Source organism: Amblyomma mixtum, chromosome 6 (genome assembly GCF_055824585.1).
Source record: "Amblyomma mixtum isolate Tamu chromosome 6, ASM5582458v1, whole genome shotgun sequence".
In the NCBI taxonomy this organism is placed as follows: Eukaryota; Metazoa; Arthropoda; class Arachnida; order Ixodida; family Ixodidae; genus Amblyomma; species Amblyomma mixtum.
Genome location: NC_143017.1, coordinates 148,124,442 through 148,152,055, shown reverse-complemented (window position 1 = coordinate 148,152,055; position 27,614 = coordinate 148,124,442). Strand labels below are relative to the sequence as shown.

General features: G+C 47.5%; 2 long non-coding RNA genes across 4 annotated transcripts in view; one reads left to right on the top strand and one right to left on the bottom strand.

The window, feature by feature from the left end:
• Nucleotides 1-14,291, bottom strand: part of LOC149340730 (uncharacterized) — a 35,426-nt gene extending 21,135 nt beyond the window's left edge. For 2 of the 3 annotated variants that reach the window (XR_016283878.1, XR_016283877.1), the window contains exons 1-2: nucleotides 14,182-14,291; nucleotides 12,966-13,076 (exon numbers count right to left, since the gene is read on the bottom strand). This is a non-coding gene — a long non-coding RNA (uncharacterized LOC149340730). The remainder of the gene's footprint in view (nucleotides 1-12,965; nucleotides 13,077-14,181) is intronic. The other variant, XR_016283876.1, reaches the window with a different exon arrangement.
• A 3,152-nt stretch (nucleotides 14,292-17,443) lies between these two features.
• Nucleotides 17,444-18,966, top strand: LOC149340729 (uncharacterized). Its single transcript, XR_016283874.1, has 2 exons — nucleotides 17,444-17,640; nucleotides 18,535-18,966. It is a non-coding gene; the product is annotated as an uncharacterized LOC149340729 (long non-coding RNA).
• The last annotated feature ends 8,648 nt before the right edge of the window (nucleotides 18,967-27,614 follow it).

Below are 27,614 nucleotides of genomic sequence, written 5' to 3'. Positions count from 1 at the left end.
CGTGTACTGTGCGATGTCAGTGCACGTTAAAGAAGCCCAGGTGGTCGAAATTTCCGGAGCCCTCCACTACGGCGTCTCTCATAGCCTTAGTCGCTTTGGGACGTTAAACACCATAAACCAAACCTCTTTGTTAACCTCCACGCTTCTGCCCCATAGGTGAGCACCGGTAAGATACATTGGTTGTAGACTTCTCTCTTGACGGGTATTGGTAAACTGCCATATGCGCTTCACCTCATTCTTATTCTTCTAGTTAGTTCCCTCTCATGATCATGATCAGCTGTCACTACCTGCCCTAAACAGCCATATTTTCTTCCTAGACGGTTGAGTATAACTCATTGATCACACTTTGCAGTTCATACCCTGATCTACTTAGCAAGGCAATATCATCAGCGAATCGCAGATTACTAAGGTATTCTCCGCTAAATCTTATCCCCATCTGTTCACATTCCGGGCCCCGGAATACCTCCTGTAAACATGCGGTTAATAGCATTGGCGAGATCGTCTCTCCCTGTCTTATTAGCACGTTTACTCTTTCCTCTTCTATCTTTGTGAGGTGGAATATAGGGCAGTGAGTATACCATTCTGCTAATCACGAATGATTGTTTGGCATTTTTTTGATTAGCCTGATGCTTTGATGTGTCATGACCGTGTGTTTGGACAAACGTTCCCAGATGCGGAGTTTCTGTACCTCCGATACTGGGAGGCCGTCGACCGTCACTTGTATAGAGGGTTTTCCCTTTTTGTGACGGCCCGCAGTCGGGTGGAGCAGCAGGATTCGGTCAGCGAGTGTGCAAGGCCTATACAGGCCACGCAGTCCGTACCGCTTCCGCTTGGAGGCTTTCCTCCATTTCGGCGGCATTTTGCCGTGGTCGTCTGCGTAGGAGTGGGATCCGCTATAATTTTTGGCCCATGGGTATGGGAGTGGTGTCGAAGAGTAGTGGAGATAAAACTCAGCCTTGAGATGTGCCCCTGCTTTCTAGAGATAACGAGGGGGATTGTGTGGACCCAAACCATATCTCCGCCGTCCTGTTACTCATAAAGGCGGTTAAATACGCGTGTGTTCTAGCCCCTACACCTCAGTAAGATAGTGCGTTTAGTTTGGTTTCGTGCGTCTGCCGTGTCTCAGGTGTAGAATTTCTTCTGAGTAGGGGTGTGCGAATATTCGAAATTTTCGAATATAATTCAAATATTATTTTTTTATTAATCGTGTTCGATTCGAAATCCACATATTCGTGTTGTTTCGATTATTCGACACGACGCGAATATTCGTGTCTAGCCGAATATTCTACTGCGAGCACCGGCGTTCATTTCGGTCCGCAAGTCCTATCGACAGAGACATAACAACAAGGCGGCGCCCAGAGCAATGCGTAACGTTGGGTTCTAGGCACTACAGTTGGGCCATGCAGTAGCTGACTGCACTGGTGAACTTTTTTGTGGCTATACCTGCGAAGCTGGTATAGTCAGAGCAGTGCACGAAATACCTCGCAATACGAGCCAGTTCAGTGCCAATTGAGAGGGCATTTTCTGTACCTGGAGAAGTTGTTTCAGCTAGAAGGGAACTACTTCTGCCTGACCAAGTAGAGCAGCCGACAACCTTTTATGTTCATCCCAGCAACGCGCTTTTGTGCTTATGGCAAGCTAGCCTTGATCAATGCTGTGTCCTAGCCACCTTCTCTGATATTTTCACTCTTCTAAGAACAGTGCTCGAGACTGATACTTTTTGTGCAGCCACACGCACCTTTCGTGCTCATTTCATCACTGATAGTTGAACTGTGATGTTCTTGGGTGCTCAAATAAATGTTTTGTAGTGGTTAAATGTGTCTGTCCTTGATTATTCGTATTCGATTCGTATTCGAAAAATTTGATATTCGCACACCTCTACTTCTGAGATTTGAAGCATCACGTCCTGCGTCGTGTACAGTTTGCTTCTAAATCCCAGCCTCGCATGGGGGAAGAGGCCGTGTTTTTGCATGTGGGTTTGGAAACGGCCGAGGATAGCGTGTTCGTACAGTTTTCCTAGGCACGAGGTGACCGACATGGAACGGAGGCTTGCCAATTGAACTGGTTTACCTGGATTTAGAATAAAGGTGACCTTAGCGTAGGTCCATTCCGGGAGGGGGTGCCCCTCTCCAGTGTTCATCGAAAAGCTTGGTTACGGCTTGAACCAAATTTTCGTCCAGGTTCAGTAATGTTTTGTTGGTGATTTTATCCGCGCCCGGCGCCGACATGGTGCGCAGCTTGTGCATACCTACTCTCACTTCCCTTGTCGATATGTCTTCGTCAAACACGGGGTTCAGAGGGCTTGAGTATTTGAGGGGTAGGCTTCTAGCTGTGGTTGTGAGATACCCGTCTTTTAAGTTTTGGATCAAAGCGCTGTCTTCCACATTTAATTTCTTGGCGCTGCGATTTACGTTACGTTGTTGGGAGTCTTTAGTGTTTTATGCTTCTAAGAGGCAACGTAGAAGCTTCCACGTGTTTTTCAGTCCCAGATTTGCAACCGCATGAAAGCAAATCCAGATTTGCTTCCATGCAGTTGCAAATCTGGTCCCACTGTTGACGGGTTAGGTGTACTGCGTGTGCCTCAATCTTTTTCCTAAGGCTGCTATCCTTAGTTTAAGAGGCCGTGTTTGTTTTTCAGCCGTCTTTTTTGCGTACTGGAGTGTGTTTCCCACATGTGGACAAGTCTGCTGTCCACGATTTTCGTTTCCCGATTACTCGGGATGTGGCACTTCCGACGTCCTATGTGAGCGCATTCACCCAGTTTGCAAGGTTCTCTATCTCAGTAGTGGATTTCTTCCGGAGATTCCTGAATTTATCCAAGTCTCTGATTTTTAGTGTCTCTTTTACAGAGGGAGAGATTGACTTCAGTGCGGAAGTTGTTTGAATGTTGTAGTCGTCGCTGCCTAGGGAGGTCTGCGTGTTGATTCACAAACACTGTGCGATGTTTTTGGTGATCGTGGGATTGGGTTGGTGTTTAGCTGCGCGCTGTTGTGTGTCGTTAACGGGTTAGGGCCTCATTTTGCATTAATGTCCAGTGTTGCGATTCTTTTCTGCACTTTTGCTTGTAACCCCAGCTTACGTTTCTTGCGTTAAAATCTCCTCGGGTTCTTCGCACGGTTGTTTAGCACTTTTGTAATAACCGCAAGCGGAGGGGGCGGAGGGGGGGGGGGGGGGGGCTCCGCTGCTTTTTGGCGCGCTGTACGTGTTGAGGATGAACAAGCTGGGGCTTCTTCTGCTTTGGGACGGAGGGGGAGATGCAACGGTTTGTCTGATGTTGCCATCAGACCTCGGGATGCATCGGGCGGTTGGTGTGTGTGTAGTGTTTTATGGCGCACAGGCAACTAAGGCCATCATGCGCCAAGCATACGGTGTTACGAAAATTTTTCCGCTGAATTTTATAGAAAAGTGAAGAATCATCGGTGCTGTAGGGGGCCTAAAACGTTAGTGCGACCTAGTGATCACATAGGAAAGAATTTCTAGAAATGGCTAATAGTAAAACCTTTAAAGGGGGTTGGAAACCTCAGCAGCTATCCTTGTTGTCTTGTTTTGTTAGCAGGAATTGGTCCGTAAGGTGTGTGTGGCCTATTCGGAGATGACAGAGAACCACTTGCTTGAAACGTTCCTGCTGCACACATGACTTCCATTCACCCTAAAGCTATCTTTACCAAGCGCAGTTTGCTATTTACTTCGTTTTTCCAAGGCGAATGCCCTTTTTTTTCTTAATTTACGTTGTACTAAATTCGTGCAATCCTTAAATGGTATACATTGCTTATTTTGTCTTCCCACAAGCTTCAGCAGCGCACAAATCTGCTCTGTCGTTGCCTTTCATTCTGACATGACTGGGGACCCAGCATAATTTTGTCTTTTGCCATGTTGTGAATGGTGTCGCCCAGTGACGGAGTGATTGCACTTCTAGAGTGAAGAGATGTCAGTACCATTAGGGGGCCTGTGTAATTAATACTGTTCGTGAGATTCTCGTTTACTATTTTTCCTGCAGCTGCACAAATGTCAGGACAGCGCCCGTCCTGTGTTTTTCGTGTTCCTTCTGTCCTCGTTCCGTAGCGCTGCTGTGAATCTATTTGTCAGGTAATGTGTCCTGTATATTGAGATTCTGGCATATCTCTTCGAATCGCAATACCAGTGGCCAGGTAGCTTGCGGTTTGTGGGTAAATAATATTCAACAACGACATTTCGCCACAACTGGATAGTATATATGTTTTGGTAGCGATTCTTCTGTATTCAAGGGAGGTTTCATTTATTTCTGCACAGAGGTTGACTATGGGAGTTGTTCTGTATGCGCCACATGAGAGCGCTAGGCCTCAGTTTTGTACTCGATCCAATTTTTACGGCATGACAGACCTGCCCAACCGTACAGTGAACCCATAATCTAATAAGGAACGTACCAAACTGACAGTTGCAGGCGGAGTGCTCAGGCGGTCGCATTTATGATAAGGACATCAGCTTTATCTTGTTTTGTTTTGATGAGCAAGTGGTAGGAAAGGTGATAACTCAATCGGCTGGTGATTCGGGCGTCTGTCATGTTAAGGGTTCCCCTCTTCGACAGGCCGTGATTGCATATAGCAAATCTGCGAATTAAGCCTGCCGTTAATTTCGGTTTCCTTGTCTAGGAGTTCTATATGAGGGTGGCACCCAAAGTGTCTTGTATATATAGAGGCCAAGGATTCCGAGTCTGTTGGCCAGGGGTGTGTCGCAGTGTATGCGTAGAACCCGAGGAAGTTGTCTGATCACGTGGAGTGATCATTTGAATGGAAAACACTTAAGTCCCATAAAGGTCAGTTTCGAAGTGATAATATCAATTGTATATTGTAAAGTATTTTATGCCTCTCCTATGGAGCCTTTTGTCGTCCATGAAGTGGTGTCGTAGGTGTATAGTGCCGCGCGGAGGTCAGGTATGATAGTGGGCTAATGCTATTTTCAGTAGGAGGGAGCAGAGAACTGCACCTTGTGAAGTGTCACCTTTATTAACCCTCCCAATCCAGAACACTCCACAAGGTGCAGTTCCTGGCTAAACAACTCACCAACATACCTGACCTGGATGGGGACGGATGGTATAGTGCTGGCTGGAAAACATGTTCAAACAGTTTTTTCATGCAACTGATGACGAAGACAGGGCAAAGGTTTCGTAGGATGACTGCCTTGCTGGGTTTGGGAATAAAAGTGATGTGTGCATGTTTCCAGGTGGAGGGCAGCGCTCCATCAGTTCCTAAAGTGAGGTGTCGTCAAGGTTGCGGAGGCCCCTGTGTGTCATGTGGTCTGGTCCGGGGGTTGTTGGGCGGCGTATGGTAATCAGTGATCGTTCGACTTCATCAAGGGTGTTGTCCTTGTCGAGGTTCGGATTAGGCCGAGGGGGCCCAGGACAAGTGATTCCGTCCCAATCGATAGAATTGTTTTCGCAGTGCATATGTCTTGTAGAGTTCGGTTGATGTCAGCGCCCTTTTTGTAGATCAAGGCAGCGAGACGGTTCTCGCAATCACAAAGAGAACAAGGAAGAGGAAAGCCTCAGGGTGCTTGCCAGCGTTTCGGCAAGAAGACTTCGTATGGCCCAGGTGAACAGAAGCCCCCTTCCCCTTCCTTGTTCACTTTGTGTCTTTTGTAGATCAAATTGAATAATCTTCTTGACTCGCTTGCTCAATCCTACTCGCCCAGGGAGCTGGTTCTGGCGCAAGATGAGAGCCAAGTTTGTCTCGCTCTCAGAGGAGTTGAGTGCTTTGGGTTATTGGAGTTTGTTAGTTAGTTAGTTATATTGATTTTAATGGCGCAAAAGCAACTGAGGCTATGATGCGCCAAACACAAGGTTAGAGTTCTTGTTAAAGGTGAAGCTTTTTATACTTAGAGTTTGTTTAAAACACTGGCTTCCCTGAGAAACCTAAAAATACAAGAGATGTCAACCAGTGCTCGATCACCTAAAAGTAACATGGGGTGTAAAGGGATGCTTTCCCTGTAAAATGTTGTAAAATATTTCTTTCTTAGTTCTTCTAGTTTGATACATGAAATTAAAATGTGGTTCACGGTGAGTTCAGCACCACACATGTCACAGAGAGGTTTGTTCTGTTTGGTTAGTAGAAAGCTGTGCGTGAGGTGGGTGTGTCCAATGCGGAGCCGACATAAAATAACTTCGGTAAAACGTTCTTGATGCCTACATGATTGCCATTCCCCTAAAATTGGTTTCACAGAATGTAGTTTGTTGTTTATGTGTTCTTGCCATGCAGCCTGCCACTTATTTCTGAGTTTACTGGTGATAAACTTTAAACAATCCCTGTGCGGTATGTTCACTTGCTTTATTTGGCCACTCCGGGCTTGTGCAGCGCATACATCTGCTTTCTCATTACCTACGATTCCAACATGGCTAGGAACCCAGCAGAATTTAATGTTATGTTTTTGTTTTGTGATTTTAACGATGTTACCTATTATGGGTTCAGCAGCATTTCTGGAGTGCAGTGCTTTGAGCATACTCAGGGAATCGGTGTAAATGATGCTATTTTTGATGTTTTCTCTTACTATTTTTTCTACAGCTACAAAGATGGCATAACACTCAGCAGTAAAAACCGATGCGCATTCTGGTAATCGCATTATCTGTTTATTTTTTTCTTGAATTACTGCACTTCCAACGTGACTTTCTGTTTTTGAGCCATCTGTATAAAATTCAATGTAGGTGTCATACTTTTCTTGTAGTGCAAAGAATTCCTGTAATATGTACTCATTTGGCGCTTGCTTTTTATCTAAATGTGTCATTGTGAGGTCACATACTGAAGGCAGGCTGTACCATGGTGGCAAATATTCATTCCTTTGTGCAATATTCGGTAAGCAGTCTAGTACTGTTAGCTCTTCACATTTGTCTTCAAACCGCAATAGTAATGGTCTGATAGAATGTGGTTTGTTGATGAATAATCTTTTAGATGGGCACTTGGTGACAACTGGATGGCAGAGATGTTTCGGAAGAGAACGGATTTTTAAGACGTATGTGCATGTTAGTGCGATTCTTCGGTCCTCAAGAGCGGGCTCATTAGTTTCAACGTATAGGCTGGCTACTGGTGATGTTCTGTATGCTCCAGATGATAGGCGCAGACCAAGATTATGAATGGGGTCTAATCTTTTTAAGTAGAATGCTCTTGCCGAACCATATACTATGCACCCGTAGTCCAGCTTGGAGCGCACCAGAGAGCGATATATTTGTAAAAGGCTTGCTCTATCGGACCCCCACCGCTTCCGTGAGAGCACTTTTAAGATATTGAGGACTTGAGAAGCTTTCTTTTTAAGGTTGTTAATGTGTGGTAGAAATGTGAGTTTCTTGTCGAAAGTTAGGCCTAAAAATTTGTGTTCTTGTTTAATTGGTAGCGCAGTGTGATTCAGGTATAGACTGGGATCGACCTGTAGGCCTCGTCGCAATGAGAAAAGAACAGCTACTGTTTTTTGAGGGGAAAATTTAAATCCATTTCTGTCTGCCCAAGAACCTAGTTTATTTAGTGTGATTTGTATTTGTCTCTCACAGGTTGATATGCTGGAGGACGTGCATGCTATTTGTAGGTCATCTACATAAACTGAATACATTATGGACTTCGGTATTACTTTAGCTAAAGAATTCATTTTTACTATGAAGAGTGTCGTGCTTAGAATGCACCCCTGGGGTACGCCGTTCTCTTGGGTGAAAGTCATGGAGAGAGTTGCTCCTAGGCGGACTCGGAATGTGCGGTTAGCCAGGAAGTCGTTCAAGCAGTTCAACATCCTGCCGCGGATACCTAGCTCTGCTAGGTCACGGAGGATGCCGAACTTCCACGTAGTATCGTAGGCCTTCTCCAAGTCGAAGAAGACCCCAATACAGTGCTGCTTGTGGATGAACGCCTCCCGGATGGTGTTTTCTAGGCGGACAAGATGATCTGTGGTGGAGCATGTTTTCTTAAACCCACATTGGTGTTTATCTAGTAGTTGCCGAGATTCAAGTACGAAGGTTAGTCTAATGTTTATTACACTTTCGAAAGATTTAGCAATGCAGCTGGTGAGGGCTATTGGTCTATAACTGCTAGGACTTGTTGGTGGTTTTCCGGGTTTGAGAAAGGGTATTATGACTGCTTTTTTCCACTCGTCAGGTATATTTCCTGTTATCCAGATTTTATTAAAGAATTTTAACAGTGCCTCTACAGCAGCCTCCGAGAGATGGGCAAGCATAGCGTAATGCACATTGTCCGGTCCTGGTGCTGTCTTTTTTCCAGAAGATAATACCTTATTTAATTCTTGCAGTGTCAGAGGCTGGTTGTAATCCTCATGTATACCCTCTCCGGATGGGAATTTTTGTTTTTCAGCTATTGCTTTGTGTTTCTGAAATGTGTTTGTGTAGTTGGATGAACTTGAGATCTCAGCAAAATGCTCGCCTAATATGTTGGCCTGTTCTTCTAAAGATGTTTGTGTCCCGGGTGCTGTCAAGAGAGGAAGTGTGAAAGGGGTATGGTCACCAGTAAATTTACGAACTTTTTCCCACATTTTCTTTGATGTTATTGAACTATTTATTGAGGAGACATATTTCTGCCAAGAGGTTTTCTCTGCATTTCTTCGCACATAGCGCGCTCTGGCTTTTGCCTTCTTAAAGGTAAGTAAGTTCTCTGCAGTGGGATATCGACGCAGAGTGCTCCACGCTTTGTTTTGTTGTTTTTTTGCTAATGTGCATTCTTTTGTCCACCACACTTTGTGTTTCTTTTGTGCGAGTCCTGTTGTTTGTGGTATAGCGAGTGTTGCGGCCGATATTATGCATTCAGTAAACTTCTCATTAATTTCATCTGTGCTTAGGTCGTCACAAAATTCCTTTTCTAGAGTGGCACTTTTTGTAAAAAGTGACCAGTCGGCCAGCTGAATTTTCCAGCGCCGTGGCCTTGTGGGGATAATTGGAGTCGACGATGAGAGCCTGATGATGGTAGGTAAGTGATCACTGCCCATGGGGTCATTTAAAACATCCCATTTAAAATCGTTAAAAAGTAATGGTGATGCGAAAACTAAATCGAGAGAGCTCATTTTTGCTGAGCTTGGACAGCAATATGTGGCTTTTCCCGTATTTAAAAGACAGATATTATTCGAAAGTATAAAATCTTCGATTGTTTGGCCTCTAGAGTCACAGCGTTCGCTTCCCCAAAACGGGGAGTGAGCGTTAAAATCGCCAACTACCAGAAATGGCTCCGGCAGTTCATCGACCAGGCCTTCTAGATCTTGGCATGTTAATGTGATGTGTGAGGGAAGATATAAAGAACATATTGTAATTGTTTTGTAGCTGATGACGCTAACCGCAACCGCCTCAAGTTTTGTTTTCAGTTTGATTTCTTGAGCCGGGACGCCGCTTTGGATGATGATTGCGACGCCTCCCGAGAGTCTACTCATTCTCGCGATCACGCCTAAAAGTTGTATAATGTTTTAAGATATTTGAATGTTGTGGACCAAGATTGGTCTCCTGGAGACATAGAGCTAGAGGCATCACGGACCCTAGAATATGTGTTATATCACTGTAGTTCCTCAACATTCCTCTACAGTTCCATTGAATTGCAAATATCATGTTTGTTTTTTTGGGTGGGAATGGAACTGAAGGAATTTACTGTTCTGGGCCCGTTACCGGGGTTCTATCTTTTCTTCGCTCGTGAGAGCCGGTCCGCCGCTGCAAAGCGGGCGGAGTGGTAGTTGTGTCCATCACCTCACCAGAGGTGCTGGAGGACCGCGAAGCCGCGGGTGTGTTGGTGTCAGGCCTCCCCCGACGGGGGGAAGTCCTGCGGGATGCTGGCCCATGGGCCGGCACTCCCTGGCTTGGAGTTGGCAGAGCAGCCTTGGCTGTCTCTGCCTGGGGCGTTGATGGCACTACCACAGGCGCGGTGGGAGTGGCCGCGGCAGATGCCGGAGTGCTGCGTGGTGCACCGCCCCTGCGCGCCACGTCAGCATAGTTTGGTTTGGCTGTGAAAGAGAATGTATTTGTCAGTGCAAAACGCCTTCTGGCTTCTTTGAATGAAATGTTTTCCTTTGTCTTTATGGTGATGATTTCCTTTTCCTTCTTCCAGGACGGACACGCCCTGGAGTACGCAGCATGGTCTCCTTCACAATTAGCGCAGCGTAGAGCTGCGTCGCATTCCTCAGAATGGTGGTCCTTCGACGCGCATTTCGCGCAAGTTTTGTGGCCGCGGCAACTCTGCGATCCGTGGCCAAACCGTTGACAATTAAAGCACCTTCGGGGGTTAGGGATGTAGTGTCTTACATTTACTTTGAGGTATCCAACGTCGATGGTTTCGGGCAATGTGCATGTGTTAAAAGTCAGGACTAGGTGTTTGGTATCTATTTCTTTGTTGTCCTTGCGGATCTTGATTCGATATACATCAATGACATTTTGCTCGGAAAGCCCTTCCAGCATTTCTTTCTCGGTAAGGTGCAGAAAATCATTTTCTGAGATGACGCCACGGACAGTATTGAGTGATCGGTGTGCAGTAATGGAGACAGGTGTGTCCCCAATAGAGACTATGTTACAGAGTTTGGTGGTTTGGACATTTTCTCGGAGTTCCAGCAATAAATCGCCACTGGTCATTTTGGATACTTTGTAGCCGGGGCCCAAAGCTTCTGTTAAGCACTTCGATACCATGAAGGGGGATAGAATTCTGGCCTGTTTATCTTGAACTTCACTGTGGATGACATGGAATTTGGCAAATGTTGGTTTCTTTTTGAAAAAAAAGTTCTCTGCTTCGTTCCGCACTCTTTTAAGAGAGCGATCAGGTTTGGAAAGGGGGGGAGCCATAAAAAATTGATGTTTTTCGGTCATGGTGCCAGCCACCCACCATGGAGTCTAACAAGGGGACGCGACAGGAACTTGAAAGAAAGTCCTGCCCACGCCAGCTGTACACCTTAACTATAACCTAATATGACTCAACACAGGGTAGTTGGTCACACACGGTTAACCCTCGCCGCCAGGAAAAAGAGGAAAAAACCAAGAAGGGAGGAGGATACAGGAGAGTTGTAAGAAAGGAGATAGGAAAGTGAAAGATGGAGAGGAGAACAGGAAAAGGCGACTGCCGATTTCCCCCGGTCGGGTCAGGCCGGAGGTGCCGTCTACAGGAAGCTGGGGCCAAAGTGGTGTGTTGCCTCCGCCGAGGGGCCTTAAAGGTCCAAACGCTCGGCATTGGCTCAACCACCAGGATCCCCTTTTCCCCGGACACGGCGATGCCACGCACGGCTAAGCGCGGATGCTCGGGTCCGTGGTGATGCATTGTTCACCATCATCCCCCTGCGGGGATGTCCCTGCGGATGCTCGGGTTAACCCCGTGGTGTCGCCACTCACCAACGTCTGCATGCTGCAGACGCCTCCCTGTTATTGGAGTTTAACGTGCCAAAACGACTCAGGCTATGAGGGACGCCGTAGTGAAGGGCTCCGGAAATTTCGACCACCTGGGGTTCTTTAATGTGCACTGACATATCACGGAAGAGAAGAGTGGGGAAGAAATAGTTTGGTTTTGAATGTATGGGTAGTGATAAAGATGGGGAGGTTGCTGCCGAGATAATCTGCTAAGACACCCTGTGGCTTAACCAAGACGTGCGGGCTTGCATATGTAAGCAAGGTCACCGAGGGCCCGCATGTAACACGTGCCGATTCTTGCGGGTGTGTTTAGGTTTGTGTCGGTGTACTATTGATAACTGGTAAGATTTAAGGAGTGAGGATGGCTGTGTGATGTGTGGGTGCTGTCACCGAATAACATTTAAATGGGTTATGACTGCGTTTTTCAGACTCATTTTGTTCGCTATGACTCTCGGAACAACTGGGCATGAGGTCATTTGGTGCAACGAGTAATTTGTAATTGAATTTTTAAAACTTGTGCTGTACCGTGTGGTAGTCAGGTAAGACTAACACGCTCGCGATTCATGACGCCGTGAACCAATGCTCACGTGCTTTCTCTCAACTGAACGAGTGAACTGCGCACTCCTCGTAACGAGCGTAGGGGAGTGGGTGGCTCGCTGTTCGGGATAGGAGTGCTGAGGGTAAAGGGGGGGGGGGGGGGGAGTGACGGCAGGGGGACAAAGGCAACAGAGGTCCGTGTCCTTCCCTTTTCTGTCTACTGCCGATCTCGGCGGCTTAACTGTAATGTGTCAAGGTGATTTTGCATCGGTTTTCCACCAGACGGCGGCGCTGTCGGGGGAGGGGCTTAGAGTCAACTTCAAATCGCACTTTTTAGCTAAAATGCCCACGTAGAGCCCTGCTTCTTTTTTAAGTATGCATAACAACGGTCGTGGCTAGAACGCCACGATTTGTTGGGAGATCATAAATGACCCCTTTAATGTACAGGTTGCTTGTTCCTGCGTAACTGCGTTTGGTGTGGAATTATTCTGTCTGAATGTATTGTTCGACTCCTTGGTGAGTGGTATATGGTGTACGTGACGGTGGAGATGAGCCTGTTGGTTGTGAATGGCCTCTTGGGGGGGGGGGGGGGGGGGGGGGAGGGTACGCTTTCTGGACGACGTATACCTTCGTGCGTGTCCTACTGACAAGCACTGACGGATGACTATGTGAGCAGCCTATCCGTCAAGCTCACCAAGACAGCACAGGCATAACTGTGTGTGCCCACCCTCCGCCATTCCTAGAAAAGCTTTTCCCGCCAAAAAAATAAAACGGTTGAAAGTAATCGCTCGTTCTGTTTGTCGTCTCTCTGCTTCAGGCCTTCCTGTCAAGGTTATCGCTTCACTTCAAGAATCACACACAAGCATGATTGCTCTCTCAGTATACCAAAAACAGGTTTCCTTGTGATACTGCATAAATATCACGGCTGCAACACCGCTGTCGCTGTATGCATGAGGAGCACATACTATAGACATATAAAAAAACTGCGCTTTCCGCAGTCCTGTTGCTACTCGCCCCATTGTCAGAGTTTGTGCTTCGTCTACAGACCATTCAGTAAACTGTGCTGCATTCTTGCGCGGCCTGAAATGAATGATGTGCTCACCGTGTGCTTGTCTTCGGTGAGCTCTGCCATCCGAAGCTGCACTTGGAGCTACGTGGAGAACACGTCCAGCACCTCCAGGCATCCAACGCCGCGCTCGTAAACAGTCGTGTCCTGCGCAAATTCGTTACGGGGGCTTCAAACAGCAGCCCTGATGTCACACTTTTCCAGAGCACATGGTTAGCGCGGTGCGAGCAACGGCGAGCCCCTACTGCAGCTGCGTCGGCGCGTCTTTCCAGTAATGCAAGTTTGGATAGCTTCGTGGCTTGTATACTATAAGTAGCACTTGAGAGAAAACGCTCGTTCTGTCGTCGTCTCTCTGCCCCAGGTAGTTTTGTGAAAATTAGTCATTCCATTGCAAAAATCACACTGAAGAGCATGATTGGTCCATCATTAATACACCAAAAATGGTTGCCTTGTGAAGGTTCATAAACATATGGTTACAACACAAGTGTGACAGTACGGGGAGCGCATACTAAACGCATCCAAGAAAAGATGTCAGGGTTTTAACTTGGTTAAACCTACTAGTGCGAAAGCTCTAGTTTTTGCCTATACCAAGTATTCTTTGGTCCCAATAGGCTAAGGTCAAATTTCGGGTGTGACCCGGGTCATACTTTGGAAATGCCTCAATTCAAATTTGGAGGTCGCCATCGTGTTTGGCTTGGTCAATTATGGTTGGACATAGATTTTGGTACAAAGTTGAGTGAAACCGTGGGTAGGGTGTGTGCCTCATGTAGGGCATTTCTGGTCAAAAAGAAATACGCTCTGTTTAGCGTTTGACCTTTCGCCACATCCGTGCGCAGTGCGCATTTGAAAGGAGGGGTACATAAGGCACGCTTCCCCATAGAACAGGCGCAGACACTCGCCATAGAAGGAGAAGAAAAAGCAACAGTCGGACGGCGCAGAAACACCCTGGCCAATCCCCCGCCATGGGTATGTGCCATTAAGCCTGAGGACATCGTCATCATCATCAACACCGATCCAGAAGTGGTAGCTTGGGAGTTGGCTGAAAAGCAGCGAGAGCTTTTCGCTTTGAGATATCCAGGCTTAACCTTAGCTAAGCCACAGCCAAATTTTTTAGTCGGTGTTTCGCACTAAAATTTCACTCTACGCTGTCCTGCTTTTACTCGTCCGACTGTACGTGCTCGTGCTTCGTCTACAGACCGTATAGCTGTGGGTGCGGCATTCTCGCGCGGGCTGAAATGAGTGAGCTGCTCACCGTGTGCCTGTCCTCGGCGACGGTGAGCTCTGTGCCGTCCGAAGCCGCACTTGGAGAACGCGTCCAGCACCTTCAGTCATCCAACGCCGCTTTTGCATATAGTCGTGACCTGCGCGAGTTCATTAGGGGGGCTTGACACAGCAGCCTCTTGGCAGCCATGACGTCACACTTTTTCACAGCACGCGGTTAGCCCGGTGTCACCTACGGCGCGCCCCTGCTGCAGCTGCATCGATGCGTCCTTCAAGTAGCGGAAGCACGGATAGCACAGTCACCTGGTGTACTATATGGTAGCTGGCCACTTCAATCTGCTGCATTGCAATATGTAGTTTTGTGACCGGCGAAACAGGACGCAGGGGGTATTTGCTCGGATAAAAATTGTTGCAAAAGTTAACTAGAGTGTGCCTCCACCGTGTAACACATCGTGTGTGGCGCTGACGAGCTGTGATACCCTTTCGAAAGGATAGCAATCTCTAGAGGGCATGGGTCAGTGCGGCACAGCTATCTCGATCGACATAAGACACTTTCCGAAAACGACTTTCATTGCTCGGACCATTTCGTCAACGTCGGCTGCAGGACAAGTCTCACACTGTTGAGGACCCTCGGAAAACATCATTGAAACGAGAGCACTTCAAACCTGATGCTGGGCCTTCCAATTTCTCAAGAATATTCGACTAGTTGTACGCTTCGGAAGAATAGATGGAAAGAAGTGCATGCTATTTCATCCATTAGTGGGGCACAAGCGAAAGCCCCGTGAACCAGCGTTGATTCCTCTCCCGCAGGGGACACTGCAGTGGCCGATGATTTATCATTGGACACGTCTCGGAATCCTCTCAATGTCCATCACACTTGGCTAGCAGCCTACTTCCTTGATAGGAAATGGTTTGCATACCATGGTAATGAAACTAAATAGGACGACCATTGGTCAGATGACTTCGCAACTCTTTGGCCACCGTGCACGATCACATATGTTCCATTCGCTAAATACGCAACATACCCCGGCTAAATATACATGTATGCTGTGAGGGCCTACTTTTGCAACAGTTTTTCGTTGGATGCAGTGCTTTAAATGCCCACAACGTGCTTTCGACGATTGACGCCTCTCGCGGCGATTGTTTTTAGCAGGGTCACCACCTCGAAAAAGCGTTGGCGTATTCTGCTCGAGCTGAGAAAGGTAAATCCCAAATTTTTCTCCGTGTAAGCATGCCATGTGCAAATTCTATTTATTTTAAGCTGGAAGACAGGTTTGGAAGCGGCACCCGGCTTATTTCTCCTGGGCTGGCGGGGTTTGTAATCGCCTCTATGCAGGTGGCGGGAATGAATCGCCATTCGATGTTGCAAGCGTTCTTGAAAGGAAAAAAAAATCACAAGTCGCGAAATCACAAATCAATCTAGCGCTTGCGGGTCGATGGTCATGTCATTATGTATCGAAAAAAAAAAAACAACAGATAGCCCTAGAAAAAATTACTGGCTGTGCTCCAGGAAGAAGGGTGGCAAAGCGCTGAGGGGAAGTCGTGTTAGTTAACTCCTGCGATGCTTGCTCAAAACGAGGCTCAACAAGCGTTGAAAATCAGTGAAGGCGTCAAGGGTACGCGACGGGCAGCGGCAAAAATAGTCACGCAGGCACCATGCCTACGTAAAAATTAATTCTCCGCTCCTCCCCAGTAAAAAATTTTCTGCCCGCGTTCCCAGTTAAGTATTATTAAGGAGAATATTTTTTACCTATTTGAGGACTTAAAAGCGTCGCAGTCCTGCTATCACGGAAATAGTTAGATAACGTGATCACATCAACGGAGCAGGACGCTGCTGATTGGTTTATGATTTGGTTTTATGGGGTTCAACGTCCCAAAGCGACTCAGGCTATGGGGGATGCCGTAGTGAAGGGCTCCGAAAATTGCGACCACCTGGGGTTCTTTAGCGTGCACTGGCATCGCACAGCACACAGGCCTCTAGAATTTCGCCTCCATCGAAATTCAGCCGCCGCGGCCGGGATCGAACCCGCGTCATTCGGGCCAGCAGCTGAGCGCCGTAACCACTGAGCCACCGCGGCGGGGCAGGACGCTGCTGAGTACGCTCAGCATTTTGTGTGCAGTAAAATTTGTTCAAAGTGCTTACATTATACTGGTACGATAATTTGGAGAACACTATTGAGTACGCGCTGTATTTGGTCTGCATAGTAATATTTGTTCATTGTGTCTAGAATACATTGCCACTATAATTTGGCTACTACACTCTAATCCCAGTAACCCATAAAGCTACCTATAGGAGTTACACACAATAAATGCGTCTAAAATAAGCGTTACAGGTCGAGTGTTCTTGATGTTTTGATTATTCTTGACCGATGCATAGGTTAGAACGACTCAAGAGGTGCGTTTTATAAGTTACTGCTGAAGGAGCTGCCTTGTAACCCATAGAAAAAAATGCCCAAAACCAGTCTTTTTTTGGTTTTGTAACCGATAAAACGCACCTCTCAGATTACGGTAACCTATAATCGGCGCGGCGATCCCGTTGAAACGAAAAAAAAAAATGTTTCTTTTTCAAGGCCACTGCGTGTTTTTCCCGCCATGCGACGCCTCCCGACAAGACGGAAGGCGGGGAAGCCGGGTCGGCTGTTTTCTCGCTGCCGCCATCTTTTACCACTTGAATTTGCATTGCGGAGCCCGCGAAACGAGTATTCTTTTGTGCGCACCGCTGCAAAGCAAAAAGCGTGTTAGCATGTGCATCGTATATGCGGAATGAAGTAGAAGCTTATCCTGCGCGTCGTGTTATGGCACGTTTTAAATGATAATTCCAGCGACATAAGCTCGGTGCATGATTTTTAGCAAGGAAGCATAAAGTAGTTGTGTTATTCTAAGGTTAAATATCGTCCAATTAGGCCCTTTAACAAGGATTGGAAATGTTGGATTGGACTTCTTGCATGTTACGTCCATAGAATGCGGAGAGGATTGGATCTCAGCTTCTTAAAGAAAGGCCCGAGGTAGCGAAAAGATGCCAGCGGCACGGATGACATCAATTTCGACACCATGCGGGCATCGGAGCTGTCAAGCGCGGGGCTATACCGAGCAGGCACGCGCGCACTCAAGAGTCCACGTAACGGCGCAAGAGTTCGTTCTCACTTCTGTGCGTAGCCTCTTCCTGGGAGCTTCGCTACTCTGTCCGCCTTTCGCTTGCGGCAGCACGGTTGGCGCGGGCAGCGTGCGCAGCTCTCAGAGAAAGGAGGAGAAAGAGGAGGAGAATAACTGCGAAGGCGCTCGCCCAAGATGCGTCATCTCGTTTCACGAGTGGACGGTGGGATAGAAGTCAAGATGGCGGCCAGCAGCACGGACGTGTTTGGCGTCTTGCGCGGGCGGTGCAGTGAAGATAACTGCGAGTGCCCGCAGTGCATGCTTTTGCCGGAATCGAAACTGAAGTGCGAGTACTGCGGACACTGCCCGGCAGCGCACGGGAAGATGAACGAGATCGGTGAGTACCTTTACGTGGATTTTTACCTGGTGGTTATTTATGTTGTTGTAGCAAGCTTGTTTGCACATGAACAAAGCGGGAAATTGAGCGCCTTAGTAGAACTGTGTGTAGCGCATCTCTTGCTTTGCTTGCGTGCATTATTGTGCGCTAAGTGCGACTTCGTGAGTAATCCTTTCGGATGAAAGGGAGCTCAGTCCTTTCGGATGAAAGGGAGCTCAGCAGCTCGACAGGGAACGCATGTGCAGGATTCCTGTTGTTCTATTTTCACACTTGGCATAGTGACTGCGCCGCCTTTGACTGCGAGTATCGTGTATGTTACGAATGGCGCAATGCTGCCAGCCCAATGTCGACTTAATTGAGCCTCATGTTTCGGTAGCAGAACCTTCTTCTGCAGGTGTCTTTATGATAGGCTGCACTATGGAGCACTAATTTGTGTTGGAGGAACAGTCGGTGAAGGAATATCCGATCCCGTAGGCAATGTAATGTCGGGCGAACACATGGCGCGAGGCGCCGTTACTATGCATTACTTGGTCCAGCGCTTTCCATTCATCATGCCGGCCGGCGTACAATGCGTGTTTCCCGTGTCTATTCGCTGGTTCGAAGTCGCCGCCGTGATTTCCATTGCCTCAAGGCGTGAGGGTGCGTCAACAGCCTTGCTAAAGTTTAGATTGCTGAATGAGATTTAAAGAAGAATTGTGCAATTGATGTGCACCTTGTGCTTCCAATCTCCTTTAAAAATCTGCATAACAGCAGAGATGAAGCAGTGAAACGAGTGTACGATAAATCTTTCTCGCCTGTATGTCGCAACCATGACTCTTAGAGCACTATTAAACTGCTTCGTATGGGAGCCGGTAACTCTCTTCTGTGTTAAGTACCTCTTCCTTTTTTTTGTAGGCGGCACTGCCGGCAGGTGAAGTACAAGTGACGGCGCCTCACATCTACACTTGCACGGACGGAACGTTTGTTTTTGCTGGCAGCCTAAACGAAGTCATCAGAGTCTGCTCAGGTGGCCTGCAGCGTGCATTAATTATTTGTCTTCTCATCTATTACGTGAAGAACTTGGAGTATCCCTCTTCTTTTTCACAAATTCATTTTCTGGTGCAAAAGATAGTGCTGCCGGGGGAAATTATTCCTAGGGGCCTTGTTTCAGCGCACCTGAGGAAGTTCCTGACTGTTTTGAATAAGATATTGTAAAGCTGTGGAGCTTGCCGCGAAGGTTTGTTAGTAATCTTTACAGAGCCAAAGTCTGGCCCGTTCTCACTATGTATATTATTTTCAAGCAGTGTGGTTCAATAAAACAAATTGTGCCTCATACCATTTGTTCCTTTTTACATGTGCACAACAGCGGCTTAACATTGAAGCGCCCATTTTACTACTGCGCCGTACAGTTATCTTCAACTTGGACGGGTAGAAGACTTATTTGTTGAAGCATTAACCCGCCATAGTGGTTCGAACCTCCATGGGACCTCGGCTACTGAGCCAGAGGTCTTATGTTCGAACCGAGCCGCGTTTCGGAGGAGAAACGCAAGGGCGGCAGTGTGCATGAATGCATAAATTGAAAGAAGAAAATGAGAGTTGACATGTAACCTGTGAAGTACTAAGACAGGATGAAGGTTGCGACGTAACTTGCAAAATATTCACAGCTGACGGTAAGATTGAGGGTTACCGCTTAACCTTTAAATTTCTCAAAAATGAGAGCAACGCTGAGGGTTACAGCGTAACCTGCATCCAGTTCATGGCCGACACCAAATTCAAAGGCACAGTGTAACTGGTAAAACGTATGCGGTACGCTGTAACTCTGATAATTATCGGTGCACAAATTTGTGAAAGTGTGCACCTATATTAAGGGTTACCGGGATTAGAGTGTAAGATGTGTTGCCACAAAGGCTGCGACAGCAGTTCCAAGAATGTGGAGCTCTCGATCTAGAGTCGGCATATTTACTCTACGCAGGAGTACACTGGCTTCAGGACCCCTACCCCGTCTGCTGCCTCGATCCCGGACAACACGACTGCTGACTATGATCCTCAGTGATGATGATGATGATGATGTCCTCGGGCTGAATGGCACATAGCCACGGCGGGGGATTGGCCAGGGTGCATAGCGGATACAAACGCACTCATGTACAGGGAATGGAGTATAATTAAATCTAAAATTTGGGACACAGAGCTAGAATTTGTACAATACAAAAAATACAGAGAAAGAAAAGTTGTGAATTCACATTCTAGCAGAGGAATCTACCAGATGAAATTATGTGAATAGAATCGAACACTGGTTTCAGGGCATATTGGCGCTTGCCCCGAAGGATAAGAGAATCGGAATAGATAGAGGAAGCCCAAGCCGAGCGAGGGGGATCTCCAAGCAAATTCTACGGAGAGCAGCGAGCCGCCGGCAGGAGAGGAAAAAATGTTCTATAGACTCAATTTCGCCACAAGACTCACAAAGGTTGGATATCGAAAGCCCCGATCAGCATAAATAAAGATTTAGCCGCGGTATCCTGCAGCGCAAAAGGGCCATGGACACCTCACATTGCCTCGAACTGCACATCCGCACACTCCAAGGAAATGCCAGGTGTTGAAAATCCGCTGCAGCGAGGAGAGGCTCATGGCTCAAGGTGTGGAAACGCTGGAATCGCTGAAAGCGTGCTAGAGTCAAGTAAATAGTATTTGGGACGAAAGGGACAATAGGACCATCAAGGGCAGACTTTGCTAAAAAATCAGCCCTCTCATTAGAAACAATGCCACAGTGCCCAGGGACCCAGTGAAAGCAAACTTATGAAACATGTGGAGGAATAAAAAATTGAAGAGAACGGCTCATAGGAGTATCACTCGAGGTTTCGAGCGCTGCCAAAACAGAAAGGTTGTCTGGGAGTATAATAACCCGAGTGATACTGCAGGGTATCCTTATTAAGGCCAACTCAATGGCCAGAAACTCAGCTACAAAAATAGGGGTATAGTCAGGGGCCCGAAATGAGTAGCTCCAATCAAGAGCCCTTGAGTAAATACCAATAGCGGCCTTTTCATTTTGCTGGGAGGCATCTGTATAGACTGCAATATGGTTAGGAAAATTGTCTAGGTACTCCTCTATGAGCCCATTTAGCATATTGGCGGGCAGGTTCTTAGCATTCCTTGGGAGGTTGTTGTCAAAGAAGACCGCCGTGTCAGCCCGCCTGTGGTTGACCAGTACTAAAGATCTCACTGATACAGAAATATTTGACAGCAGGGAGTTAGTGAACACCACCTGAGGGAGCTTATACCGAGGCCAGGGAGTACCAAAGAAGAGAGTTGGGTTCGTTGTAAATATAGGGTTAGCCAATCCAGGAACAGGCTCCAAAGACCTTAAAAATGTCCGCACAGTGATAAGCTCAAACCGGGAATTGAGATCAGGTATCCGCGCCTCCAAGTACAACACAGCATTAGCTACTGATTTAGGCAGACCTAAGCAAAGGCGCAGAGCGCGTCGCTCCATAACAAACAGGGGTTCACGCTTGTACTTTGGGCACCCAGAAAAGAGAACGGAGCCGAATTCAAGGATTGGCCGTACATAGGTCTTATAAAGAAGTAGTAGAGTGTCTCGTCGCATACCGAATTTTTTGTTGCTGATCCTCACCAACCGGCCGAGGGCACGCTCACCCTTAAGCGCAATGCTTCTAATGTGTGGCCGCCAGTCTAAATGCGGGTCATATATTATACCCAAGTATTTTGTTGAATCAACTTGCGGGATGAAGATAGAGTGATACGACAGAGAGATGTAAAGAGGGGTTGCTTGTGGGAAAACAAGGACGGCACACTTGTTCACATTTAAAGTTAACTTTATGCTGTCTAGCCAAACTTCCAGAGCATTTAAATACTCTTGCAGTAATTGGTACAGGATATGAATGTCTTTGGCAGAAGCGAAAAAAGCAATATCATCCGCATACACATAAACTTTGACGGCAGGGTGAATAGGGATATCATGCATTAGTATGTTAAACAATAACGGTGAAAGAGCGGAGCCTTGTGGGACACCTCTAGACTGGGCGTATGTTGTAGAAGTTAACGTACCCTTAGAACAAAAGAACTCTCCTATCCACGCAAATAGGTACAAAGGAGGTTGTACATTAGCCAGTTTATGAAGCAAAATGCTGTGTTCAACGCTGTCGTAAGCCTTTGCAATATCTAAAGTAACCAGAGCGGATACCTCATTTTGCCTCATAGCAACCTTAATACGGCTCTCCAAGTCTATGTGCGCGGTCCAAATCGAACACCCCCCCGGCGAAAGCCAATCTGAGCCTCGCTAAAACCTTGAAGACTCAGAATATGACTCGTGAGGCGGCTGAAGACTACCCGCTCTACAAGCTTAACCAAATTTGATGTGAGAGCAATCGGCCGAATATTGTCGAGATCAAAACCCTTCCCATGCTCTTTCAGCAGTAAAATAATTTTCGCTGTTTTCCAATTTTGTGGAATCCAGGCTTTTTCCAAAGACCAGTTCACAATCTGCAAGAGGTACGGGGCAAAATCTTGCATTAGGATTTTAAGCATGCCAACTGTTACTCCGTCAATCCCAGGGGCAGCAGATTGCAGGCAATTAACTACGGACGCTAAATCCGATACAGATACCTTAGTGAAGTCTCCACCCAAATGAAACGGAGTTGATGGAAAGGTAGTGCGAGCTCGAAAACGCACAGCAAGGCCTTGAGCTATGGACTCTAGTATATCTTTTTCGTCCCGAGGTGGCAATACTGTGGACTGAGAGATGTGAGAAGAAGGCAGCACATGAGTACGTTCCATGAATCTATAAAGAAACTTCCGGTTGACAGGATTAGACAGATAGGTGTTCAGGCTGGCATTGTACTCATCCTTAGCCTTAGATATTGTTCTTTTAAAAGAGGCTGCAAAGAATTTGTAATTTATCCAGTTCTTTGAGCACTGGTTGTGCGTTACACTCTTCCATGCAGCTTTCCTTCGACGATAGGCTTTTTCGCAGTCGTCATTCCACCAACTGGAAGGAGTCTTATTTACAACGCCTGACCGGACTGTAAAGACTGCTCGCCGAGAGGCGTCTAACACTGAATTTAATACCAGAGGGCCCCCGTCAGATTTATCGGAGGGGGAAACAGACGAGAGGGCCTCACCTAGGAGGTTCTTGAACAGTGTAGTATTTATAAATTTTTGTGGCGAACCAGTCGCCCTGACTGGACTGCACGCAATAGTGAAAGTGATTGGGGCGTGGTCACTGGACGTACCGCAGTCAACTGTACACCACGAAGATACCGCTGTACCATTAACTGCTAGCGTTAAATCAATAGCTGATCGAGAATTAGCCCTCATGTAAGTTATGGCGCGACTATTGTAACAGCACACGCCGTTTGCTGACATCCAAGACCAAAGTAATTTCCCGCTAAAGTCTGATCTGAAACCCCAAATTACATGATGAGAATTGAAGTCCCCAGCTAGAACTACTCGTCTGCTGATGCGCAGTAACGCATCGAGCTCATCCGTCCTACGGACTCCTGCGGGGAAGTAGATATTTGCCACCGTAACAGGGGCGCACTGCGGAATAATGATTTCAACGGCAAGTATCTCACAATCAGGTCTCATAATTTTGTGAGACACTTTAGCACGATGATACAGTTTCGTTGAAATCAATGTTAGTAAGCCCCCACCCCTGCCGTTTGGGCGATCATTTCTAAAAACGGAGAAATTTTTAATTGCAAATGGGCGATTAGGATTGAGCCACGACTCCTGTATTAAAATAATGTCTGGACTATGTTTTAGAATAAGCTGCTGTAAATCGGGGAAAGAAGATGATATAGAGCGACAATTCCACTGTAGAACAGATATTCCCGCCATGATTATTGCTTTAAAAACGTAGCCGCAACAGCCTCTTTCAACACATCTGTTTTCTTTGAAATTCCAGGCGAACTTTTCTTAGTCTTACCATGATGATGGTCAGATTTCGATGGAGAAGAGGAAGCACGACGCTTCTGAGATGGAGTAGTCATTTCAACATCTGACTCTCAAGCGTTAGAGAGGGGGACTTGGTCAAAGTCATTTACATCCACGGACGTGGAGGTAGAAGGGGTGGTGGGCTGAATAGCAGCAGTGGCAGAGGAGGAAGGACAGGTAGACGAGTTGAGGTTACTTAAAGCCGATGAAGCAGCCTGCGCGGAAATGACCTGGGACAAGGCGTCACTGAACGTACTGATCATGCGGTCAAGTGCGCCAGCAACAGCCTTCTCCACCGCAGCAACAACGGACTTAGTTAAGGCTGCCTCCACATCAGCAGTGGACGTGCGGGCAATACTTGCGTATGAGCACTGCCGTCTGTCAAGGCGGGCGTATGCATCAGCGCGCGAGCACCTGTCACGCTGAATAATGTCCAAGACGTTCTGCTCATCGCCACGCTTGGGGCAGGTGGGGTCGTCAGCTGTGTGATCAGAGTGGCAAAGACAGCAGCTAAGCGACTCAGAAGTGCAAATATCGTGTGCATGATCACCGCCACAAACGCGACAGCGCGTTGCGGACTTGCAAGATTTGGCACTGTGACCGAACCGCCAGCAATTCTTACACTGCAAAGGACGGGGCTGCAGTGGGTCTACACGGTACACAATAGGCCAAACTTTGATCTCGGACGGACAAGAGTACCCTGCGACTGTTGCAGTAACCGACTCCGTTGGTGTTCGAGAGCCTCCAGCCTCTCTGCTGCAGCGGTAAACTGAAAGGATGCCAACACCGGCGTCATGAAAGTCTGCAAGAATTTCCCCTGGTGTAGCGGAAGGATCCACACCGCGTATAATTCCTTTTACGCAGGCTAGCTGCTCTGGAATGAATACCTTCACCGGTAGTGAGGCGAAAGAGGTGCACTGCAGCAAATCAGCAACGCAATCCAAGTGAGCCGATTTGCATAGAATTCCTCTCTTGCCAAATGGTCGCACCTCCGAAATCTCAAGTTAGTGGCTGGTGGCTGCCTTCAGCTGCTCCTGGATCAATCGAGAGTTTTTTATTTTAATTACTCCATCTTCTACAGGGACCAGCGCCACAGGGATTAGCTTTACACCGTTTTGACTAAAAGATGGTAACGGCAGATTTTCAGCCGGTAAACTGGCGAACCAGGTTACCGGACCTGAGCCCGGGGAAGACATAGCCATGGCGGAAAACCTACAAATCCTTCGAACCTACATCCAAAGGGGGAAAGACCTGGCCAAATCCCCCACTCGCGGAACGGCCTCACCAAAATTTGAAGACGGCCAGAAGACGCAGAGGCAGTCCGTGGTAGAAGCAGCTCCAACGGGGAGGAGAGGGAACAGCAGGAACAGGCAGTTATGGCGCCCGCGACCCGAGCTGCAGCTAGCAAAGCAGAGCGAAGAACGATCCTCAGTGGATCATGGTTGACGAAGAGAAAGTGGAAAACCTGCTGGAGCATCTGGCGCTGCTGGTCTGAAAGCCCTCGTGGCTGGACGGTTCCGGAGGCTATTCCCTACATCGCGGAAATTCCAAGCTGCACAGCATGCGTCAAAGAATTCACTGCACAGCTAACTGACAGGGAAGGTTTGTTTATGTTTACTGAGGACTACCTAACAAATGTCATGGGTATGAACTTAGGGATGGCTCTCAAGGTATGCAATGTGGTGAGGTCACTGATAGAAAACCCGGCATAGGTTTCGCGACTAGTTTAACATCATCTGCATGAAGACATGACCACCGACCTTATGGAGCAGGACATCAGCAATACTTCATTTGTGACCCATGGAGACTGGGATGCAGCAGGACATCAGCATGCCTTCATGTCTAATCTCGGAGACTGGAGGGCTACAAAATTCTCACCATTTGCACTGTGTCAGCGTTGCGCCTTGAGTGAATGTGTCTCATGCAGCGTGTCAGCTCTCGCTCCACCATTTTCGCCAAAATGAACAGGTTTGTTTTGAATTTGTCTCCTTTCTGGCACTGCTCGTCGATATTGGCTAGAATACCCATTCCCAGAGCAACTGGAACTCAGTCACCAGCTGCCATATCTGATAACGAAGGAGTGTTGGGAATAACGCAGGGTTACTGGCAATGGGTGCTTGGTACTAGGTCGCTGGATACTGGGAGGTAAGTGCAGCATTTATGAAACATCGAGGTCTGTGCTCATTAAAGAGACAGTATATTAATTACTGACTGAAACACGTGTCATGAGATTATATTCGAAAAAAAAGTACCATGATGTAAGAGTGGAGCAGTGCCATATCGGAGGAAACAAAAATATATAATTTTAATTTGGCATTGAAAAACGCCTAAGAGCGATGAAGCCTTTCCATTATTGGTGTACCCACCACGTGACCGTATCTCCGAGATGTGCACTGTTTGGAGCGGTAACCACGGTCTTCTAGAACGTCAGTGTCCACACGACGGACCGGAGCACGGGAGAAAAGGTCACGTGAGCGATGTGCCGAGTGCGACAACACACCGAGGGAAGGAAAATTCTAGGAACTGCTGTCCTCTTCGCTCATCTCGCGCTGCCCTCTATTCGCGAGCAAACTCAGCGTAAGGGGGCACTGTGATGTCTGGCGGCTCACAACAACGTGACAGCCCGTTGAAAAGGGGTGTGAACGTGGACGCGATCATCGTCATCATAAATATATTGCTACACTGGGCAAGATGATGTATTTGCAAAGGTCCGTACGTGGTCTGTGGGTGTGTCCATGCATATAACTGGTCGCTTTGAAAATGTATTGCTGTTCCTGGCTTGCGATGAAATTCGCGCTGGTTTGTGGAAAGCGGTCACGTTTTTGACGGTGAGCGCTTAATTCTGACGTGCTCTAGAATCCCCAAGGGCACTGAAGCCGAAGTTGTGACATTATTTGCGTGACAGATCCGCATATGAGATAGCGGTCTGACTGAGAGATGCATTTACGGAGTCAAGAGTAGAGTAACCAAGGTGCTCCAGCTGTGTCCCCAAGAGATGGAAGTACGTCAGGACGGTGTTCATTCATTCCCACAGATAAGGACCTCGGTGATTTTGCCATCAATGAGCATGAAAGCCAAGGCGCCGCGCTCGCCAGATGTTCTTTCACTCTTCGCGCTCTCTTATGTGCCGCGTTGTTGCCGCTAAATTTTTCGTTGCAATTAGCAGTAGAAAAAATTCTTCGAGTCGAATGCTAATTATGCTCTCAGTAGCGAATATGAAGCTACCTTTGGCGAAAAGGGCAGCAAATAATTCAGGGGAACTTTGACTGTCTAAAGCATAGTGTCGAACCGGAACCGAACCTGAACCCGAAACAGGAACAGAACCCGAATTTTCACCCGAAACCGTAGCTGAACCGAACCCAAAGCCTTGCCATTACTGGTGTACCCATCACGTGATCGTATCTCCATGAAGGTGGGTCCAGACGTGCGGACCGAATCGCGGATGGTACGCGCGCGTCAGCGCGGTTATCGTGACACGTGCATCCGGGAGTCGGTCTGAACGTCGGGCATTCACACGAACGCAGCGGACAATCCGCGCATACTCTCGCCCACAGCGGGCTTGCGCTGTTAGCGTGGCTTCGAAAACTCAGCTGCCGAGAGTTTAAACATGAACGCCGAACGAAAACGTCGTCTCGCCGCACTGCTTGTCGCCATTAAAGCGTCTGAGGGCGAGAAGGAAGCTTTCGCGTCTAAAACGGCTATGTTGGACAAAGTCAAGGTTGGAAAAACAATGTTTGGCCATGCAGGACCTGCTGTACGAGGACCTACTTGAATGCGACCCGGAGAGTACAAACGCTTGCTGCGGCTTATTAGTCCAGAGCAGTTTTACCAGATACTGGCTCACAGAGCTCCTTCTCTCCATATTCACTCAAATAAGCAGAAACAACAAAGCTAAGCGGGTATTTACGCACAAGCTCAAATACACAGTACGACGCAGTGAGAGAAATACGAAAAGGAGGACACACAATGCTGCACTCGAGCTGCAAATGCGGCGAAAAGCGCGCCAAAACGAAAGACGCCAGCACGGAGCAAAGCCGACTTCATTC